Source organism: Uloborus diversus, chromosome 8, assembly GCF_026930045.1.
Source record: "Uloborus diversus isolate 005 chromosome 8, Udiv.v.3.1, whole genome shotgun sequence".
NCBI classification, from domain to species: domain Eukaryota; kingdom Metazoa; phylum Arthropoda; class Arachnida; order Araneae; family Uloboridae; genus Uloborus; species Uloborus diversus.
The window spans coordinates 36,943,888-36,967,639 of NC_072738.1; the positions used below are offsets into that span (position 1 = coordinate 36,943,888).

General features: G+C 33.1%; 1 protein-coding gene across 4 annotated transcripts in view; it reads right to left on the reverse strand.

Moving 5' to 3' along the window:
• Positions 1–23,752, reverse strand: part of LOC129227718 (adenylate cyclase type 3-like) — a 327,000-nt gene that overhangs the window by 266,553 nt on the left and 36,695 nt on the right. For 3 of the 4 annotated variants that reach the window (XM_054862321.1, XM_054862322.1, XM_054862319.1), the window contains exon 1: positions 19,913–19,929. The exons of the other annotated variant lie outside the window; for it this stretch is intronic. The gene's annotated coding sequence lies outside the window, so the exon portion shown is untranslated. Of the gene's footprint in view, positions 1–19,912; positions 19,930–23,752 lie in introns of those variants that run through there. 4 annotated transcript variants of the gene reach the window in all.

The following is a 23,752-nucleotide window of genomic DNA, read 5'->3' on the forward strand; positions in this document are numbered from 1 at the left end:
TATTTTATGGAAAATAAAAATCGTCTGCTTTTGTTTCTCAGTTTTAACTGAACTGTACGAACAACAAATAATAATTTTAAAAAAATTTATGTGGTCACCACGTGACCTTCCCCTTTTTTTATTCCAATCAAAGTATACATTTTTTTACTGTTTAAAATGAACAGGGGGCATTTCCAGCCTTTCGCTCCTAGTTTGTCCCTTTCTTTGAACTGAAACCTTCATGAAAAATAGTTGCAAGAGCTGTCAATCAAATAAAATATTTGGAATTTAGTTAATTCTTCTTCACAGTATGCGATTCTGGGTCTTTTAAGCGATCAAGATTGCTCATTTATTTTACTTTGCCGTGGCTTTTTTTTTGTTCTTAGTGATTTGCAGTTAGCGAATCACATCATTTACTGACATTGCCTTTAGGAACTGTTGACCGAAATTGTGTTCCGAAATTGTCTGCTTTTTTTCGCATGTTGAAACAGTGTGTGTTACTGTTTTTACCTTTCTTTTCTTCTATCTCTTTTTTGTATTTTCTTGACCTTCGTTTTTTTAGGAAGGGGGGGGGGGAGCTGATGCAGCGCAAGTCGTAAAGTAACTGTAAAAGCTTAAGTAATATACTGTAGGTTACCACCTTATGCCGTAGCCAAGGCAGAAGTACAAGCATACACTCACAGAACGATTACGGCATATATATGGAGTTCCACTTTCATTTGGAATCATCAGTCCAGAATAGCTATAACAGAGTTGGAGGAAGATGTCCTCTCATCGAAGCTCAGAGTACCTTCATACTGGTAGCTAAAACTAATTTAGCACACTCAACAAGATTCCACAAGTAAGGTGCAGCTAGCTAGTCAGAAAAAAAGGAGGATAGAAGTTTAGTCAATAATCTGCAAGTAACCACCCCACGTCAGAGCTAAGACAGAACTATTAGCATATACCGACAGATCGATTGCAACACTTAAATGGAATTTCAACTTCTTTTGGTATCATCAGTCTAGAATTACCACATCAGAACGGCATACAGATGTCCTTTCATAAAAACCGAGATTACCTTCACACTGGTAACTAAAAATGATTTGGCGCGCCCAACTAAATTACCCAAGCATGGTGGGTGCTGCTAATCGCCTAAAGTGAGATAAAAGCTGTGAGTTACCGTCTGAGGATGGGAATAAGACGAAAATACTAATGTAGACTGCCAGCCAAATTTAGCAGTATCTGGATCACATAATGCGGCTATCCGTCTTGGGGGAATCTCCAACGAGCTCCGACTTGGGGGCAGTAATTTACAGTTGAAGCTGGAAGTTATTTAAAACTCAGTTTGATAAGCGACATTAACTATCCAACTCACATACAATAGGCATAAACAAATGTCATTTGGGAACAACATTATTTCAATAGCTGATTCAAGTAATAATGTTGTAGTAAAAACTATTAAACTTAGTTTCATTGATTACTTTGTCAAAAATACTAATTAAGAGCCTAAATTCAATCATTAAATTTCACATTTCTATGACTTCTTAAATATAATCATCCAGCAAAATCGAGAGGATTTATACAGATAAGATTAATTAGAAAATTTAGTTCAAAGAACTAGGGTATTTTTTGATTTTTTTAATAAGTAAATCTTTTAAGCAATGACTTAAATTGCAACTAAATGTGATTTTGATTTGAAACTGGGCCTTTTTTTTAAAATGGCGGTCACATGTTTATACGCCTGGAGCTACATAAGCCCTTAAAGTCATAATAAATTTTACATTCTTCCATCAATCTGATTAATGGAAGTAAAGTTATATAACAGTTATAATTATCCTGCAGTTAGAGAATTTATAAAGATTAGAGGCAAAACATTGTCAAAAAAACTAATTAAGAGCCTAAATTCAATCATTAAATTTCACATTTCTATGACTCATCTTAAATATAATCATCCTGCAATCGAGAGGATTTATACAGATAAGATTAATTAGAATATTTAGGTAAAAGAACTGGGGTAGCTTTTAAATTTTTAAATGCGCGAATCTTTTAAGCAATGACTTAATTGCAACTAAATGCCATTTTAATTTCAAACTGGGACTTTTTTTTTCTTTCTTACTTTTTTTGATGCCGGTCACACGTTTACGCCTGGAGCTACATGAGCCCTTAAAGTCATAATAAATTTTATATTCTTCCATCAATCTGTTATCTATATTCTTCCATCAATAATGCAAGTTATGTAACAGTTATAATTATCCTGTCATAGAGTAATCCTCATATAAATAATAGTCGATGATCGAGTAACTCGCGAGTTTCAACAATGAAACTCGCGCCACAGCATGATAATTTGATAATATGTTTTGGTTATGTTTAACATGCAAGGAAAGGCTTTATTGTGACAAGGCTGAACTCAATTCGGTATCTTAACTGTTTTACTTCTAAGACTGTGTCATTTCAGGCGAATGAAGGAACGAAAAAACGGTCAACAATGAACGCTACCAACGGGAGTTTAGGGTTAATCCACTGGAGTTAGGGTTACAATTTCAACCATCAGAATATCACCAAACAGGCAACGTAGCAAATGTAGAAGCAATTTTCGCCCGTCATACTTTGACGGGCGACTTTCTAGTTTATAAATGTTAGCGTCAAAACTTTGTCAAAAAAACTATTCTATGCAATACATTTATTAACTCGTAAGCTGTAAAATATACTGTAACCCTAAATTGTAACTAAAATCTTACTTGAACTGCAACCGTTTTTTTTTTAAATGGCAACTACATGTTTACTTCTGAAACTACACAAGTCCGTTAGGTCATAATAAAATTTGTCTTCATCCATCAATCCGACTTATGCAAATAAAATCTAAAAGTAAAATTATCCAGCATAATAGAGGAGTTATAAAGATTAGCGGTGAAACTTTGTCAATAATAAACTAAACTATGTTATACATTTATTAACATTTTAGTCTTGTAAGAATTATAAACTTAATTGCAACTAAAATGTTATTTGAACTGAAACTGTGGTTTTTTTATGGCGATCACATGTTTGCGTCTGGAGCTACACGAGCCCTTCAAGTCATAATAAAATTTGCATTCATCCATCAATCCGACTTATGCAAATAAAATCTAAAAATAAAATTATCCAGCAATAGAGGAGTTATAAAGATTAGCGGTGAAACTTTGTCAATATAAACTAAACTATGTTATACATTTATTAACATTTAAGTCTTGTAAGAATTATAAGCTTAATTGCAACTAAAATGTTATTTGAACTGAAACTGTGGTTTTTTTATGGCGACCACATGTTTACGTCTGGAGCTACACGAGCCATTCAAGTCATAATAAAATTTGCATTCATCCATCAAATTGACTAATGCAAATAAAGTTATCTAAAAATAAAATTATCCAGCAATAGAGGAATTATAAGGATTAGCAGTAAAACTTTGTCAATATAAACTAAACTATGTTATATATTTATTAACATTTAAGTCTTGTAAGAATTATAAGCCAAAATTGCAACAAAAATGTTACTTGAACTAAAACTGTTTTTTTTTTATTTATTTATTTTTAATTTTATTATTATTATTTTTTTTTTTTATGGCGACTACATGTTTACGTCTAAAACTACACATGCCCGTCAAGTCATAGTAAAATTTGCATTCATCCATCAATCTGACTAATGCAAATAAAGTTATCTAAAAATAAAATTATCCAGCAATAGTGGATTTATAAGGATTAGTGGTAAAACTTCGTCAATATAAACTAAACTATGCTATACATTTATTAACATCTAAGTCTTGTAAGAATTATAAGTCTAAATTGCAACTAAAATGTACTTGAACTAAAACTGTTTTGTTTTTATTTATTTATTTTATTTATTTATTTATTTATTTTTTTTTTATGGTGACTACATGTTTACGTCTAAAACTACGCAAGTCCGCCCAGTCATAATAAAATTTGCATTTATCCATCAATCTGACTAATGCAAATAAAGTTATCTAAAAATAAAATTATCCAGCAATAGAGGATTCATAAGGATTAGCGGTAAAACTTTGTCAATATAAACTAAACTATGTTATACATTTATTAACATCTAAGTCTTGTAAAAATTATAAGCCTAAGTTGCAACTAAAATGTTACTTGAACTGAAACTGTGGTTTTTTTTATGGCGACCACATGTTTACGTCTGGAGCTACACGAGCCCTTCAAGTCATAATAAAATTTGCATTCATCCATCAATCTGTCCGAGGGCAGAATGGAGCATCTCTTGAGGGAGTTGCTCCCTCCGCGTTGCCATAGCAACGACATCCTGCACTCCCCAACAAGGAACTACCGGGCTGTTCAAGGTTACCACATCGGAGCTGGAGGAAGTGGGTTGAGAGGAGGATAGGGGTGGGGTTTGTCCCTAATATTGCGGCCAAAGTGAGCCGTTTGTCTTAAGTAAGAGGGTTTTTGAACAAATATTTACGTAAAGAGTTATTTAGCTTTTTTTTTTTCTTTTAACTTTTTATTAGTGTGGGTCTTATTATAAATTCGAAGGTTATTGAGTGGTTTAACCAATTAACGTATTTGCCCGTTTCTGACACGGGATAAAGTAGCCTGCAATTTTTTAGGTGCCCGTCCCTCACACATGATCTTTTAGCTCGCGTTATTTTGTTTCTTACTAGAGGTACCCACACGGCTTTGCCCGCATTAGAAAATTAAAAGGTCATTAGCTATGTTCCGTTGCTAGCCCATGTTACGGTTCCACGTTATGATAGTTTGGTAATTTACTTGTCCACGTGATGATAATTTGCATGGTGAAATGTTCTTGAAATTGGATTAGAAAAGGAACAAAATCGAATTTTCAAAAATCGCTTCGAGGTGCACACCCCCATGTTACAAACTAAGTCTGTCTGTCACGCAGGAACTTTTATCTCGCGTTATTTTATTACTAAAGACCGTCTAAGATTCGTTCTAATAAATTTAGGTAGGTTATATTGTAATTGAACACTTCGCGGGAGATTCTATGGTTCGTGAAACGTTTCTTTTGCTCCCCGCGCACCCAAAACCGACAACTGCAAGCTTTAGCATTACAACCACTGCCCAACACATCTTCACGCAGAATCATCGGGTTTTCACGTTTTTTTTTTTTAAGTAATCACGAATAGGGTCGTTTCCAAAATTTTAAAAGCATTTTTTCTGAAAGAGCATGCTTAAAAACATAGGATCTGACCATTTTTTAAATAATTTGTTTAAGTTTAATGTTTTTAAAAAATTACCTTTAATCGGTGCGCTTTCATTGTTTACGATTCCGCCGATAACATCACAAGTGATGAAATGACATTTAGTGTTGCCATTCACAGAGCAAAATATTTAGTTCGCATCTTTACTCACGTGTATTGGCAACAATATGGTTGATAGCAAGCGTAGAGCGCAATATTTAATTCGCTTCTTGATTATCATAACATAAACAATGAAATTGAATTTGCGCACCGATTTAAATAATTGCCAAAAAATATTAAACTTCGTCAAATTATTGAAAAAACGGTTAAATCCTATGTTTTTAAGCATGTTCTTTAAGAAAAAATACTCTTAAAATTTTGGAAACAGCCCAGTTCTGCGCAATAAGCTAATCAGTAAGTCGGACTGCGATTTAACAAATTCATCGGGACCGAAACTTTTATACGTTAAATCGGGGTTATTCGTAATATCGGGGTGTGAAATTAAAAAAAAAAAGCACTTAGCTTACCTAAAAGCCCTAAGAAGCAACTGCGCAAAAATATCCATAATTAGAAAGTGTAGACTTTTTACCCAGCATTCCATGACTTATTACACTAGTTAATTTGAAATTTTAAAGTACTGTGTAATAGATATTTGATAATTTCCTTGATGTTTGACTCGAAATAGTTCTCTTTCGATTTTTTGGAGAGAAGAAAATACTGTGTCCTTTACAGCCTGCTGCATGAGTTATGTTTTTACAGTATCCAGGCCATGTAAAGCATTTGAAAAAGTAAGCTTTAATGGGAGTTTCATTATCGCATTCTGCATCAAAATCGCTATTCATTGGTTCCCCCCCCCCTCGCCCGTCAAAAATTGCAGATTCCAAGAAAAGTATTATTCTGCTTCAGACAGTATGGGTTAAGCCATTTGGAAAACAATTCAACATTTTCTAACTCCTTTTTACAAAAAAAGAAAAGAAAAGAAAAAAATGGTTGTTAAAATAATTCTTTGACTCGGGGTTTAATGTTCGGTAAATAGGGGGTTTTTGCTTTAATTTTAGCTGGAGAAAAAGAAAAAGTCCCTAAATTCGTTGAATAGAAGTTCGTTAAATCGGGGTTCAACTACACAACATATCGATACATTTGGCAACAGCAAAAATGCTCCAGTGATTTGAAACTTGAAGAGTTACTTTTTTATGAAAAGGCATTAGATCGTCCTTCCGGCAACACGATCCTCCGAACCATGATCAATTCGCATCCATATATTGGCGAGCGGAAAAAAGAACATCTCTCGGAGGGATTGTTCCGTCCCGTTGCCTAGGCAACGACATCCTGCATTCCCCACCAAGGAAATTCCAGATCTTTCAAGGTTGCTAGATCGAAGCAGGACGAAGAAGGGGAAGATTAAGGACCCGACAGAGCACCCTCATGCCATTCGTTAATATTTCTGCCCAAATGAGCGTTTTGTCTTGCATAAAGGGAGCCTTGAAGGGGCTTTGCATGTGAAGTGCAATTCGTAGACGCACTTGTTTGGTTTAGGAGCGTTAGAGACAAAGCAGAATTCGAACGGAATGATAAACAAGAGATGCGGAAGGAAACTTTATTTTCGTCCGTTTTATTCTTCCAAGTGTAAAATTAAAATGCAGTGAACTTCGATTTGACGATTGTCAAGGGGCCCGGCTGGTGGCGTGATGGTTAGGCGCTGGCCTTCTACGCCTGGGAACCCAGGCTCTGACCTGGGGTAGCCAGTTGGTGGATTTAAGAGATGCAGAAAATCATCAGCGCCCATGCCGTATGATTATGCGGCATGTAAAAGATACCTTGGGTATTCGTTTGGCTTAGAATATCCCTCGGCGAAATTAAATTCCTAGTGCAATTGCGCATCAAAGGAGAGCCCAGGTGCCTCCATCTGGTGGAAACTGGGCGTCCAAATAATCCGTGCCATTGACATCCTGCGCCTTAATGGTGGCACATGAAAGACTGGATGCCGTGTCGGGGGACCGCACAAGATCTGCTAAAGGCTAAATAGCGTTAGAACGCAGCCCCCATTAGAAAAAAAAAAAAAAAGATTGTCAAGGGACAGTAAAAAGTTATCGTTAAATCAAGGAAATTGTTAAAACGAGGAGTATAGACATTAAATGCAGTGAAATCCAGACCAGTGAAATGTATCATTACCTTGAGGGACTCGTTAAATCTCGTATCGGTTAAATCGAGGTTATACTGTATATGAAAAAAAAAACTGCTCTCAAGGTGATCCAGAAATGATTTGTCGATTTTGAAAATAAATAATTAAAAAATATAATAAAAATAACAAAAAGGAAAGAAAAAAATCGGAATTCAGGAATTTTATCACACCAATTTTCATATTCAATTACCAATTCTGGCACCAGGTTGCGCTGCAAAGGAGGTAAATAAAAATCGTATTGCAATATATGATCTTCTGTTTTAAAGTAAGGACAAAAGATATCACCCCAACCTTTGTCACAAGGAAATTCTAGCATTGTCAATGTAATTTTGTTTCTTCCAAAAAGTTAACAGACGTAAGTACTCCAAGGGGTACGCGTACCACAGTTTGAGAACCACCGCCTTAGTAACGTTTGACGAGAATAAAGACAAATACTAACTAATGTTGCCTAATTTGTCGTCGTGCTCAAATGAATATAACAGTGAAGAACTTGACAAATAAAAAAAGTTATGATTTGAGTGTTTTAAGAAACCCTCCTTTTCACAGGCTCCAATTTTAACTTTGGGGCAGGGAGGGAGGTTCTAGATAAAAAGATCAGAAAGATGTGGGGTCACCCATATCTTTCATCGTAATATTGCTCCCTCTCCCCCGTCCCCACTGTAACATTTTATATTATAAGAAACGAAGGATTTTTTAAGCGTTTTGAAATTGTTCAAATTGCATTGAAACACGTGCAATCTCAAATGTTGAACTCAAAAGTTTTAGGTCCTTCCAAAACTTATTTAATCACTACTAATCCTCTTTTATACATATTTTTACGCAGAAATCGTACAAAACACTCCTAAACTTCTATGGTTTCTGCACAAGTCTACTTTTTAAGACACGATTTTGGCGTGGGCTTCTTGATTGAAACTTTGATATTTTATGATAAATTTAGAAAAAAAGGAATATAAAATATACAAATGAATTCACTGAAATATACAGGGAAGAATACTAAGGGAGCAAACAACAGTGTTAGTAAAAGAAAAAAACAGAATTTTCTCAACTTCATCCCATTACATTGTAGAATAGTAAATCAACACAACATAAAAGCTACATTTTGTAACAGGTTTTGGGGCCCTCCACAAAAATGGGGCAAAAGCCACATGCCCTTGTGAAAAACAGGGCTAGCTTTTTGGAATTTCTTATAGCACTTAATTATTCCTTTACATTTGAATAAAAGTGACACTCAAAGATTCTTACGTAGTTCAGTGGCACTATGTCTGCAAGCTTTTACTCTCAAACAAGGTACGATTTTATACTAATTCATAACTAAACTTATACAGAAATGTCAGACAATAGGGTAAACTTATTCGCAGAGGATTATTCTAGTGCTATTTCCATGGCAACGCGGTTCCATTTATGGAAATGCCAGATTATTCCAAGATGCCATATATAAACTAAGCGGAGAGGAGGCAGGATTTAGATTTCTATTGCTCAATCCATCCGTTAACATTCATTCTAATTACACAATTTATCTTGAGGGAATAGATGTGCGATCGGCGCTTCTTGGAAAAGCTGCTCGTAGAGATATACATATGAGCAAAATTGCGCGACAATGCTTTGTGATTGCTCAAAAAGAGAAATCTGTTGCTAAAGGCTTGTGAAATTCAATAGTCTTTTGATGCAATTTAGAGTTTTTAATTCAAAAAATCACTCAAAAGTAGTTCAGTAACAGTAAGACTGCCAGATTTTTGAAATGTTCAAACGAAGCCCCGGAATACTCCCGCCTCCCCCCCTCCCCGTGTAGTAAGCATTCAAAAGAGTACACACACCTGGTTTGTTTTGAAGTGTTTTTGAGGGTAGTTCATACTAAATGCTATGAATAAATAGTTATTAATTATGAGCCTAAATAAGGGGTACTAAATAATACATGACGCAAGATGCAGATAGATTTAAATATTTTATTTCCCACATGGATCAATATTTTAAAGTTATTTTAGTAAGAAGAAAACTTTTAATGAGGAATAAAAATTTGAACAATTTCTACATGTATTTGCATTGGCTAGGACTTTTTCAGAAAGTGTTTTTTGTTTTTAAATTTGTTGTAAAAATCCACACAAGCTAATCCAATATTAATTTTACATGTCAATGTTACAAATCTGTTCCTCAGAGCCAGACTAACTTAAGTCACATAATCGCTACTTTTCAGGAGATAGGAAAAACATTTGTCCGACGCATGCAAAGACTAGTACGCAGGCTCTTTTAACACTGGTAAAATAATTACAGAATATTTCTTTTTTAACTTTTAGAATTACGTTCACATGACTCGATGTAGATTAAGTATCTACATACAGTGCAGTAATAAACAGAAAATCGCAATTTTTTGACTTATGTCAGTCTGGCTATGAGGTACAGAAATGACGGAGTTATTACTTGAAATAATCTTTCACAGTTAATTATTTTTAGACTTTGTTCGTCATCTCTTATCAAATTGTTTTTTACTGGGACGTGAAATAAATCCGTCGGGACACCGGGACTTTGTCTGAAAACCGGGATTGTCCCGGTCAAACCGAGACGTCTGGCATGCAAAACTAAAAACATTGTGTTTCAAAATGTATATCTAATCCCAGCAGAACACTAAGGATTTTTCTTTTTGTTTTGGCAAAAAAAAAAAAAAAAAAGAAAAGAAAAGAAAGGTAACATGATTCACAGAAAAGAAAATGCAAATATGGGAAAATTCCCTTCTTCGAATGATCAGTAATTTCACTTCCACTTTCATTGAATTTAATTGCATGAGTTATTAGTGCCACTGGGGAGGGGGTCGAGAAGAAAAACTCTTTGGGCAACACCCAAAATGAATTTATGAGTTTGTGAAAAATATATACTTCATCTTTAAAAAATTTCCACAATTCATCCTAAATTCTGTTTAATCATAAAATTTCAACGTAAATGGAGTCCATTATTGCAGGGAGGCGGCTGATACTTAGACGTCTAAGACAAATTATGCATAAAATGTGTTCATGATTCTTACTTGTTTATGAAATTAAATTTTCGTAACACCGTATAAATAAAAACGAGTTATTTCTGAAACATATATGAACTTCATGTTCACATAAAACATTTTTCTTTTCTTTTTTTGTGGAGGGCGGGGTGTCACACAAAAAATTACCATCCCGGGTGACACCCGTGCCAGGAACTACACTGCAAGAGTTTCTTACAGCAGTTCGTCATTACTTTGCGACAGCATTTAACTCGAATGCGAATTAAATACTTCATTTTTGAACAAAAAATTATTTTTGTGGTTATATTTTATCTAATCGCTGTTATGCATTTTCGGGGGAAAAGTATAAATATATGTAACATTTAAAGAACTGATAAATTATTTTGTATAACTGTACGACTGTTAGTTTGGAGTACAGTAGAGCTTCGTTTTTCCGTACTAACTGAGACTAAAAGTAGTCCGAATGAACGAAAATCTGGATAATCCAGGTAATAAGCAAAACATATTCTTAAGTAAGCAGACGTATTACAGCAAAAAACAATGTTTTGTAACGAAACTGCATAATATCGTTTTTTCATGCATACACTGTAAAACAATTCAGGGACGTTCCTGGAAAATAACAGGCAACTATGCCTAGTTGTAAATTGCCTTTTCTGAGCATTATTCTTTCATACATACACTGTAAAAACAATTCAGGGACGTTGTTAATTGTTAATTGCCCTTTCTGAGCATTATATTCTTTCATATATACACTGTAAAAACAATTAAATAATAGGCAGCTGGTATGCATAATTTCTGCAAATAACAAATCTGACAAAAACAGGACAATTTTCTGTTGAAAGTCAAAAACCTTCCTGAAATTTATCAAGAATCTTTCTGAAGAACTCGGAAACCTTCCCAGTAAAAACCGCTCATATCTCAAAAACATATTAGTAACCTCCAAAGATAACTTGTGTATGCTTACACGCAATCACAGCTTGGCACCTTACTTGGCACACCAGAAAAGCTTTCAAAGCGATCATAACCGAAGAGATACGGAGAACAAATAAAGCAGATTTGCAAGCATTAATCGAACATCTGCCTGCAATTCTCGCAAAGCTATAATATGCAAACAGTGCAATTCGCCGTCGTTTGAGGTTCAGCCGATCTAAAAAAAGTCGTACTTGAGCTGAAGTTGAACTCATAATAAAGAAGTGAATATATCTCTACACTAGTAGCTAAAAATCGTTTTTACAGCAGTGAGAGTAAAACGTTTACGAAACTTGTAGCAGTTCACGAAACCTATCGCCACCACTCTTGTTTTTTAAAGATTCAAAATCCTTGAAACAGTGAGACCCGTAACGTTGCAAGGAACAATCTGTGACGTTTCGGAACTGTTTTACAGTATAGATATCCAATTCGCAATAGATGGCATACAAATTAAAGAAGGTGAATATGTCTCCACACTGGTAGGCAATAATCTTTTTTACTGCAGTAACAGTTCCGCGTTTTCTAAACATACTTTTCGCTAGTACACTTGTTTTTCACAAGAAACTTTAGGAAACTTATGAAATTCCGGAACGTTGCCCGGAAATAACTGTTCCTTTCTTTTTTTAAAGTGTAGGTACCAAATTAGAAACAGAAATTTCATTTTAGAACCAACGTTTAAAAACGTTACAACTCTTTATCTTCTGAAACATTCTCAAACGAATTCACGAAATATCATTCACTAAGCAATGTGATAAAAATTCCGCTTTCTTCTTTTCTGCTATCCGTAAATTACGTTTCTAAAGAATAAAGCGAAGAAACTGAAGCGGAGTTGCTTTTTTTTTTTTTCAAACCCAAACTCAGGCATTGTTTGCCGGGTTGAGTTGTTCTTCGGCGTCTTCCCTGAGACATAATTTCGTTTTAATGTTAAAGTGGAACAATAGGCCGCGCTATGTTTTCGTGTTTTCATTTGAATGAAAGCATATATACTTAGCTATCTAACTCTTACCGCGTCTCTTAATATCCGAAATGAAAAATGAAAATCATATTTAATGTATGCTTAGAAACAGTGGTGCCCAGATTCGAAAAGTTCGTGATAGGTCCCCTTTCAATACAAAACAAAATGAAATTGAATCTGTTTTTAACAGAGAAAACGTTCCGTAACCAATGATATCTTGAGATAAATAACACAATGAGCGTGTGTATCGCGGCAAAAGGTGGCCAGCTCGAAAAAAGTTATAAATAAAATGATCACTATCGGTATCAGCTTCAGAAGGGAATTTAATATGGAATTCAATTCTGGACCAACGAACAAGTACAATCAATTTTTACATTAAGTCCTATTCTGCCGTGGGCAAGTAGACGCATCTGCAGAAATGATTTTTTGAGCTATCTGAAGAAACGCGTTTTGGATTCCATACTAACAATAGGGAAACGTAGAAATCAGACGTTTTTTGCGCTTTTTTTTCAGCGGGAACCATATAAGAAAGCTTGTTCTGGCAATTCTGGCTAGCTAACGTAGATGACAAAAATGCAACAAAAAAAGGAATGACATAAAAGTCAAATTGAAAAAATTGCAGTTATTGTCTAAACTGATGTTGCTTCGACCCATGAATACGGTGTAACCATTAAGTGCTATCAGAGTGAATTTCATGAACAAATTGGTATTTGCAAGGCAGTGGTGGAAGGTTATGAACAGTTACGACGAGCCCTGCCGGTATTTCATGTTCTTTTAAATTTAATAAGGTTTTAGATCTGAAAATAAAAAACGTTTGCGCATTTTGTAGAGAAAAAGGGAGTTCTGTCCATTACTCATCCTTTCATCATCCTATCTGTTGCTGGGTATCATCAGAATTGTCGGTGTCTGTTAATGGGGGTCGAACCTGTTTTCGAAATTGAGCATGTAAGAATAGAATTAACTCATTCAAAGGATCCAGAAACAGCCAAACGTTAGATGAGACGTAGTTGATGAGAGAAAACTAGTTTTAAAAGTCTAAATACACCAAAAGGCTCAGAAAATTCAGTTAACCTTATTTGTTAGGTCGAACTTTCTAAATTCAAAAAAAGTATTTATTTATTCAGTAAGTTACCGCCCATTAGCCAGGGCTAAAGCAGAAATACATGAAATACACCGCCAGCTCAGTCATTCCAGCCGAGGACTCAGTTTCGTGCTTATTAGCACTCATCAGCCCGGCATAGGAAAGTGTCTGAGCTGGAGAAGCTCAGTCACTTTCAGTCCTCGGCTGGAATGACTGAGCTGGTGGTGTATTTCATGTATTTATTTAATTCTAGAAAATTGTTCGCAAATTTTTCTTTGCCTTAAGTTTCAAGTCTCTTGCCTTACTTATTCGAGCAACATGAAAATTAAAAAAAAAAGGGTAACTTACAAAGCGCTTTTGAAATGTTGGTCTAAACATAAGCACGTCAAAAACGTAAATGCAAAGACAATTCACTATTGGTGATTAAGAAGCAGAAAAATAATGAATAACACTGTAGATAAAGCTTAAAAAATGGAAAAAAAAAAATTGGCGTATTTTGGAAAAAAAATCTATTTTTAGAACTTACTGATATTGTTCTTAGAACATTGATTGCACACTTGATATTGATAATACAAAACAAACTTGTCCATTAGGGGTTGGCTGTCTCCATAGTCCTTTATCCCCATAGTTTAAGATCGATAATAATTTTCGGATGCATGGTAGTAACAATCCTGTCTTATTTGTAGAGTGAATGTTTTTTCTTGCTATAAATTTTAAACTCGTTACCTAACAATTGAATTCATAATTAAAAGGCATAATTAAATTAATTTGATCACACTTATAACAAGCGAGAAAAAATACCGCTGTATTTTCTCGTTATACATTGTTATACTCGTTATAGTTGCTCGTTAAACATCGGGTTCGTCAAAAAAAAAAAAAAAACATAGTAGATCAAATCTATTTGCTTCATTTTATATTCATTCTATACAGTACAAAAGAAGTTGACTATTTTTTTGTTTTTACTGCGTAACTGTTTCTTTCTTGTGCTAATGTTTTTTTAAAAATGTTACTGGTCCAAAAGAAACTTCATTCATACCATTATCTTCAAAAAAGTTTCAAGGGTTTAGGTGCGTTTAAAAGTCATTGAGTAATTTTGCAGGTTGTACTACAATGTACTTGGAAGTAGATTTCTCGGAAGTTAAAGCATTGGCGTTAACAGATACCGATGTTTCAAATCCTTCTCTACTACCCAAAATAAAATATCAAAAAACTTTTTTTTTTAGACTCTTAAGACCACATTTCTATAAGCTTCATTCCCACTAAAAAGTATGAGATAAAGTAAGTATATGAATTCTTGATCACAACGCTCAAAAAATGAAGTTGACCTTAATATCTTCAGGTTAATTTTAAAGCAGTCAATATAATTTATATTAAAAATTAAGAGAAAAAAAATTAGGCGGTATAGTAAAAGCTCTATTCGTACAAAGACGTATACCATTTATTTCTTCGCTCAAATGTTTTAATTTTTCTCTTTTTTTTTGGCTATTTTAGAATTAACCTAAATTTTAAGGTATTTAGATCAACTGCAATTTTTGAGTACTGTTGAAAAGAACTCGTACACTTATTTTATTTCATACCTTTTAGGAATATATAGCCTTAGAGTATAAATATATATATATATATATATATATATATATATATATATATATATATATATATATATATATATATATATATATATATATATATATATATATATATATATATATATATATATATATATATATATATATATGTTTTATTTTGAAGTTTTTTCGCTTTAAAATTTATTTGAGGTGAAACTTTTTGAAATTTGAAACACATTTACCTGTTACGTCTTTTTATTTAAAAACCAAACACACACACACTTACTCAAACGGTATTGACTTTCGTTTTAATATAAAATTATTGCGCATAAAGAGAGAATAGCTCATAGATACCATAGCCTGCTCAAATATTGCTAGTTTGTATGCTCGAATTCAAAAACTATTTTGAGGAAGTATAGTGGAAACAAAACGCTTTAAAACTGATGATTTTACTGCAATCAAAGAGAGCTCAAAAACCTGCATTATTTGAAAAGCTTAAAATTCCCAAAACTCACAAATATACGCTTGCTTAAGATCATCCTTGAAATCAATTTTTTTAACCTATTATATTTTCATTGGTTTTGGCAAAAATTAAAAAGCGGAACTATTTTAACTAAATATTTACGATTTTTTTCATAGCTTTTTGGCAATATTTAAAAAGCGAAAGTGAAACGTGGGCATTATGACAGAGGAAGTGAAGTAAGAATTTGACTTGGAAAGAAAAATAAAAGCCCTCATCACTAATTCTCAGGATTTATGACTCGTCATTAATAATCGGTCAATTTCGGAATTCTAAAAGATTTTTTTCAAGAAGGGATAAAAACGGAGCTGGAAGGCTGACGTAAACAGAAGTAAGATTAATAAATACCTATGTGCTGAAAATTAAAGTAAGAAAAAACAACGTCAAAAAGCACAAATTGCAGATTATTGCAGACACGTGTTTCGGCGTTACAAGGAACGCCTTTTTCAATGCAAAAGAAATTAGCTTATGGATGAAAAGACATTCGACATAAGACTGCACTGTGACCCCTTCCCCAATTACAAGTAATTTCTGAGACTGTCATGGCCGGCACAAAAATTATAAAGTATAATCTAATGACTATTTATTGTGTTTTGAGTGTTTTTAATACACATGCATTTGACTCTAAAAAGAAGGTTACAAAACAGATTAAATTGTCAGAAGCGATATGTTCTGTCATTTTTTGTAATATTTTTCCATGACTGACTAGTTCGCTGTGGCTTTTCTGATGTAGTTCCATGACTGACTAGTTCGCTGTGACTTTTCTGATATAGTTCCATGACTGACTAGTAGGGTGGTCACAAGGTACATGGGGAAAAACTTTTTTCAACTAATCTTTTGCGGCACCCTCCTAAAATGTGCCAATAGACTGGAAAATGTGATTTGCAAAGTTTCAAGTCATTCCGATGATATTAACACGTGCCGCAAAGAGACTAAAGTTACAAAAAATAGCAATTTTTAGCAAAAAATCGTAGTTTTTCATCTGTAAAACCAAAACTATTCATTCTAGAAACTTCGTTCTGGTTTCATTTTATAGGGAATTTTATTCTCTTGAAATCTAATTTCATTTAAATTCTTGTAAAGATTGATTGAACATTATTCAGGATTTTCCAAGTCAGGTCGTAGCTAATATCCTCAAAATCGCGTAAAAAGAATGAATCATTAAAAAATAAATTGTATTAGTTTTTTTAGTTAATGGTTGTAACCCCCTTACAATGTTAAGTAATCAGAGCAAAAACAGCAATATTATCAAAAATGTATACAGTGAAATCCCGTTACAACGAATACCGATACAACGAAATATCCGATTTAACGAAAGAAATTTTCAGCCTTGATTTGATTTCCATTACGTTGCTTGAATTTCATTACTACTAAAACTTCGTTACAAGTAAAAGTTCTGATAATTCGAAGTTCGTTGTAACAGGATTTCACTGTACAATAGTTATGTCTCTAACACTCAAAACTAAAACAAAGAACTGCGTGTAAAACTTTTGAAATTAGCTGTAGAGGCCCTAAATACGGAACGTTGCTTTATTCCTCGCTGGTCAGAGCTAAGCAATAGCTTAAAAATCCCAGTCTTGTAAGGGCTTTCAACCCCCTAGAGAAAGGAAAATTTACGATTCCCAGAAAAGTGGTCTGTGTTCTTAGACGGGGACTTGAATCCTCTGCAGTGCAAAACTGTGTTTTGTGAATACAGTTGTTACAGAAAAAGTTTTTGTATTTATCAAATCTGTACTACATTTTAGAAGTTGGTTTAAAATAAGATTTGATTTGCAAATAGGTACGTCCACTAGTCCTCAACCAGAAATTTTTTAAGAATTTCAGGATGAATGGTATTGATAAGAAGCAATCCAAAGCAAGTATAGAAGATTAAAAACAAAATAAGCAATCCTGGTGAAATTTCAAGCTTTCTTTTTGAGAAATAAAATCAGCAGCAGCAAGCAATTCATTCATCTTTGCTTAACTTGGTTAGGGAGTCTTTTTCCAAACAACGTTACTTTTCGAGTACCTGGCGTTATTCATCGCACCAGATGGATGACAAAGGCCATATGAGGTAGTGAGAAGCAAAGGGATGTAAGTGGACTTTTTAAAGTTCTTCATAAAACGCGTTTAGAGTTCAGATCCTAGGCTTTCATTGAACTTTTTTTCTAAATCATGCTATATAACAACGCCTACCAGAGCTACTAGTACCATCTCTTGCCCCTAAGCAGTGTAGAGGTTCCCCTATTATTTGTTCTGATTATCTCCAAAATTTTAGTTCTGTCCCTTTGCTTCTCACTGCCTCATATACTCTCTAAAAATATATCTTTTTATGGGTCAGATTTCCTTAATCGATTTAGAGGTAAAAGGTATTGAAGATATTGGTTGTTTATCATCGATATTTACGGAAAAGTATGGTTTGTCTTCGATTCAGCTTTGGCCCCCAATCAAGATCTATAGTTAGAAAAATCCTTGGTTCAATACTAAAGTATTTATGAAGATGATGTAGGCACAGAACTTCATAAAATAATTAGCCATCTGTGGTCCTGAACTCAGAGAAGGTTGCATTTCCCTTTTTTGATGATACTTAAAAAAAAAAAAAAAGAAAGAAAGATCAAAACAAGGGAGGCTGCAAAATTAGTAGGAGATAATGAAGATGATTGTGATGATAGGGATACAAAAGCACAGCTCAATCTGAAAGAAGCTTAGTTTATTGGACGAAGAAGTAGATTTTTTTCATTTTCTCCTCCAACTATTTAAGAGATTCAATTTTTCAAAAGATATTCGAAATCAATATAAAGTTTCTAAATACTGATCTTGATAAATAGTGTAGAAACCAATATTATATTAAAGCTAAAAAAATAGTAAACAGTTTAAGGGTTGTCAGTGTCACAGCTGAAAGAGGTGCAAAACTAATTTCTAGTTAACTTATTTCTATTACAAGTTATGTCTGAATGCAGGCACATTTTTCCGCATTCATCAAAATCTACCATATCGAAGCCATAACCACTTTAATTTGTCAGTGAAAAATAATAACATAATGATGTATGTCTTTTCAGTGTATGTCATTTAACAGTGTAAGTAATGAAATGCATTAGATTTTTTTTTCTTTTTTTGTAGTTTAAACCCTTTGCGTTCTCTTCTAAACAGCTTAGTTCCTTTATTTTAAATCAGCAATTTGTTGTATTTAATTTTTAAAATACCTCCAAATGAAGCCTTTTTAAAGGATAAATTAAAATTAACAAAGAGCAAATAAATGTAATTGAATATTGTAGCGCTTTTAGGTCTTTGCTTGAAAATTCCTTATTGATGATATCTTCCATGATCTGATCTGAATAATGCCAAGAACCATTCTGTAACTTTTATTTTAAAAAATGCATAAAACATCTCATCAATAGAATAAAATTTCCTATAAAATGAGACCAGAACGAAGTTTTTAGGATGAAAAGTTTTGGTTTTAAAGAGGAAAAATTACGATTTTTTGCTAAAAATCGCTGTTTTTCGTAACTTTAGCCTCTTTGCGGCAGGTGTTAATATTATCGGATTAAGCTGAAACTTTGCAAATCATGTTTTCTAGTCCATTGGCACATTTTAGGGTGGGGGGGGGGTGCCGTGGAAGAAATTCAAAATTTAATTTTTTGTGACCACCCTACTGACTAGTTTGCTGTGACTTTCCTAATGTACTAAAATGAGTGTGATTCGTGTGACTAATTCTACTTGCGCATATAATCTGAGTGTATCGTTACATTATTGCAGTTTGAAACACTTGAGAACGTTTTTTCTTAAAGTTTGTGTCAACGTCTCAGTTTTTAGAGAAGTGAAATGTAAAACTTCTTTTATTGCGTAAAATTCAACAGACCTTAGGGCAAAAAGTTGGTGGCTGTCAATGAATCCATTTTTATTATTATTTAGATTTCTAATTTATTTAATTTGTATGGTTAATTTTATATCGGAATTGCGAAAAACATGAAAAATTCAGTTACACCATACAAATTATATGAAAGTAAATACCACGCGAAAACAAATACTTTTTAGGTTGTTTAAAAATATATTTTATGTTAAACTTACGGGGAACCTGTCGTTATGCAGATCGGTATATTTCCATACTAAATGCTGCGAAAGACTAGTTACCGTTTTTTTAGGATATAATAGTTATGTGCATATCAAAAAAAAAAAAAAATATTTCGTAGAAATTCTTGTGAAGCGTTAAAAAAAACTTTTGGTTTTTCTACAATAATGTATTATGGTCTACAATAATGTATTAAATGTGTAATTAATCATTATTACTAAAATAATAAAATATAGGCGGCAGCACTGCATGCACACAATAATAATGTGAAAAATGCAAAAAAATAGGAAAATACAAAAAAGTAATTTTCTTTTGTGTGGGGGAAAAGGAAATTAATAGTACGTAGAATAAAATTCTGAATTTATAAACTGATTTCAGTTTATAACAGAGAACGTACTTTAAAAAAAAAAAAATCTCAACAAAAATCAATTTTGATTGATTTACTCACGTGACAAGAAAGCACCCGTCGAACGCAACGATCCAACAAATATCTCCAAAAAAGTTCAAACCAAGTTTTTCGGAACACGTGAACAGACAGACTAATTATTACAATAAGCCCCGTGGCATCATCTTGAGCGGTCTCGGTCTGACAAAACAATAGAAAATGGCACTCATAAACAAATATGGCGGGCAACGCGGCGTGCGAGCCGTGATGGACGGTTTTGCTATTGTTTAGCCCTCCACATTTCTTTTTATTATCTTCTTCTAAACTGGCACTTTTTCAAAACTACTACCGAGTCTAAAAGAAAATGAGCCTCTGTTACGGTGTGCTCTGAGAGTCAGATCGCCATAAATCGTCTTTTTGCAGCATATAAGATATCAATTCGATACGCACAGTTGTTTCAATTTTTCATCGCATTGTTTTTGAGGGAGAATTCATAGACCTTGATGCGGAAGCGAGTATCGCTTTTATTACTTTATAAAAAAATTTGGCGGGATGAAAAGAGTAGAAGAAAGAAAGAAAATGTGTTTAGAAGTGATGTAGGTTAATAGGTGATGTGTGGTGAAGGGGGAGGGGGAGGGGGAGTTTTGTTTTGTTTTTGTCAAAGATGTTAGTTTATATGTGAAAAAAATCAAATACCAAAAAAAAGAAAAAGAAAGAAACGAAGTATTCTAAAATTCTAGCATTCTAAAGTATAACGAAAAATGAAGTGGTGAAAAACAGAGATATCAGGGAGAGAGGGGGCAGTTTCTTTGTTTTTTTTTTTTTTTTTTGTTAAAAGCGTTACGTGATTCGTGAAAATCCAGTAAAGTATATATATACAAAATAAAAAACAAAAAAAAAAAATGTCGGAAATTGAAGTTGTAAAAGATGATGATGTTAAAATGGCGATAAAAAAGAAAGACGGCTACAGCAAATAGACGAATAATCTAGCATCGTTTTCATGGTTTTATGCAAATGTAAAAAATCAAATAAAGACATAAATTGACTAGAAGAATGTAATTATGTAAAGAAGAGAAATAGGTTTCTTCCGTTATGGGAGAGAAAAAAATAACCTTTTTTTGGTTTGTTTAAACCGTTATTTGATTCCTGAGAAATGAGTGAAGTAAATACAAATTGAAAAAAAAAAATATGACGACAAATGAAGTTATGACGGAGTAAAAGTTTCAATGGAAAATAAAGATAGCGAGATGAAGCACTCGGAAGATCGCATCATTTTAATTACTTAATTAAAAAAAATAAATTTAAAAAATAAATATAATAAGAAGAAAAAAAGTTTAGGAGGGAAAATAAAGACTGAGGAAATGTGTTTTCTTTCTTTCTTTTTTTTTTTTTGTAAGAGCTTTTTTTTAATCCCTAATAAATGAGTAATGTAAATACGAAATGAAAAACGAAAATATTAAAAATAATAACAATAATAATCTAAAGTATTAAGACAGTTGAAGTTGTGAAGAATGAGGATGTCAATAATAAAAATATTTAAGATTGAGAGTGATTAAATTATTTAAAGGGAACAAATTGACGAAAGCAAATAATGAAAAATAGAGTGAACTGAAAATACACAAGAAAAAAAAGGAAAAGAAAAAAATACAAAGAGAAAGAGAAGGAAACAAAGAAAAGACAATTAAATGAATGAAGATTTTGAACAACAAAAAAAAAAAAAAATGTTAGCTGACAAAAATGAAACAAATTAAGTTGGAAAAATAGACAAAAGGTAATATGACACAAATGGGTACAAAAGGAACTTAAAGAGAGAGAAAGAGAAAAATAAAAACGAGGATGAATTTTAAAAATAAAATTACATAAAAGAAAATAACTAAATAAATGAAACAATAATGATAATAATGTAATAGAAACAGTTTCATCGTTTATTTCTATTGTGTTGTGGATAAACTACAAATTGCTGCTTTGTTCCCAAAAGAAAGTTTTAAACGTAAATTTGCAATAGAAATAAAACAGACTTTAACAACACGAACTAAATAATTCAATGCTACAGAAGCCATTGGTAAGCAATGCTGGATTAATCAACAAGCATAGCTTTTCCTACAAAGGTATGAAAAATACTTTTATTTCCTTGACAAATAAATTACGATCGTGTTACGAGGTACATACGTAAACTAAATATTATGCATGCGTCGAGATCAATTCATATCAACTGGTAGAAGGTGGATAATTCAGTGAGAGAGTTAACCGGGCGAATTTAATACATGCTGATAAGTGTATTAATACCGTTGAGTTCAGTAAATATGAAGGATAAGCACTATCTAGTGATTCCAAACTCTTAATTCCATTACGAAACGTAAAATTATAGAATAATAACGTACGAAATAAACCCGCTTTTTGCAATAAGTATGTAGATGACAGATGTCACTGCAGTAAGAGCAAACACAGTCCGAGAGAAAATTTTGTTTCGCAGTGGTTCTGGTTCTGACCACATGAATAGCGCAGTAATGAAAAATAAACAAATAAAATAATAAGTAACAATCGAAGGTGAGTATTAAGACATTTTTTGACGCGAAAAGTTATTTGTCCTCGTGTCCCCGTTAATGAGATATAATGTCTGAAAATCTGCCGAAACTTGATGAAAATTGACAGATTTAAAGAATTAGGTGAGGTATCAAATGTAATATTTTCTGGCAGACGATTTTCCCATCTGCATGCGGCAGAACATCCATCTGAAAATATAGTGAAAGATGTCTTCTATTACAAACCAAAACTCGCTAAATTTGGTGACTTTTCTAAAAATTTTGAAAAATTTTAATATTTCAGATTTTGATAATGGAGACAAAAGAATAAACAATTTAAGCGGTTAGAATTATGTTTTACTACGATCTTTTGATGGTATACTAACTAATTTTTTTTTATTATTAAACTATGAAATTATTTTCCATTGAGTAGAGAAACACGTAATGAAAACCGCATCAACAAAAATGTTGATGGTGTTTTGTTTATTTGATTTTATTCGCGAGAAATTCATACACAATGTTGTGCTAAATGTCATAATGTAGTAAACGTTTGTTTTGTGCAAGTTTTCGTCTGTATACTAAATGCGCTCTGTGAAATGTTTTTTCTGAAAATGTGACGTTTAATTAGCGTACCCCTACAACACCAAGCCTAACAACTACATTAATGAAACGAAGTTAAATTGAACAGTATGTGCCAAGACTTTGACAGCATTTTAGTATAAAAATTTACAATAGTACGAATACAATTAGCAAGGAAAAATTAGCATTTGTTGCGAATATTAAAACATAAATAATAAGAGGAAGCATGAAAATAAAATTAAGTTTAGCTACAGCGAATACGACGTGAAACGTTTGAAAGACATTGTTTGATTATTCAGGATTTGTATAATACTAGATTTAAAAATGAAACTAGCAGTACAGCTCGTTAAGGCTGCTTAACTGTTAACTACGAAGGAGAAAAACAAACAGTAAAATGTAAGACTAAAAATAAAAAGTTTGCTGCAATATTACACCAAAGAATGTTGTGCAAAAGTAGATATATAATTCCAGAACAAATTTACTCACCATATAGTAGTGAGTCATCTGTAGATCACATATTTAGCTGCTTCATATCTATTTCAGAAGTGCCCCTCCCCCCCCCCCCCTAAGAGGAAGGGCGCACCCCCTAAATATCGCAAAGACTTCCCAAAAGCAAGAGCCCCCGAAAAAGAGAAAAATACACCTCAAAACAACCCCCTTAAAAATTTCAATGGCGCAGTCTGCGCCATGACCCTCCTAGATGGACACTAGGGTGGGCCGAAAAAACTTTTTTTGGAAATCTGTTTTTGGATAGTGCGGAAAAGTTGCTATATGGGCCCGTTATTACCCATAAAAAATTTCG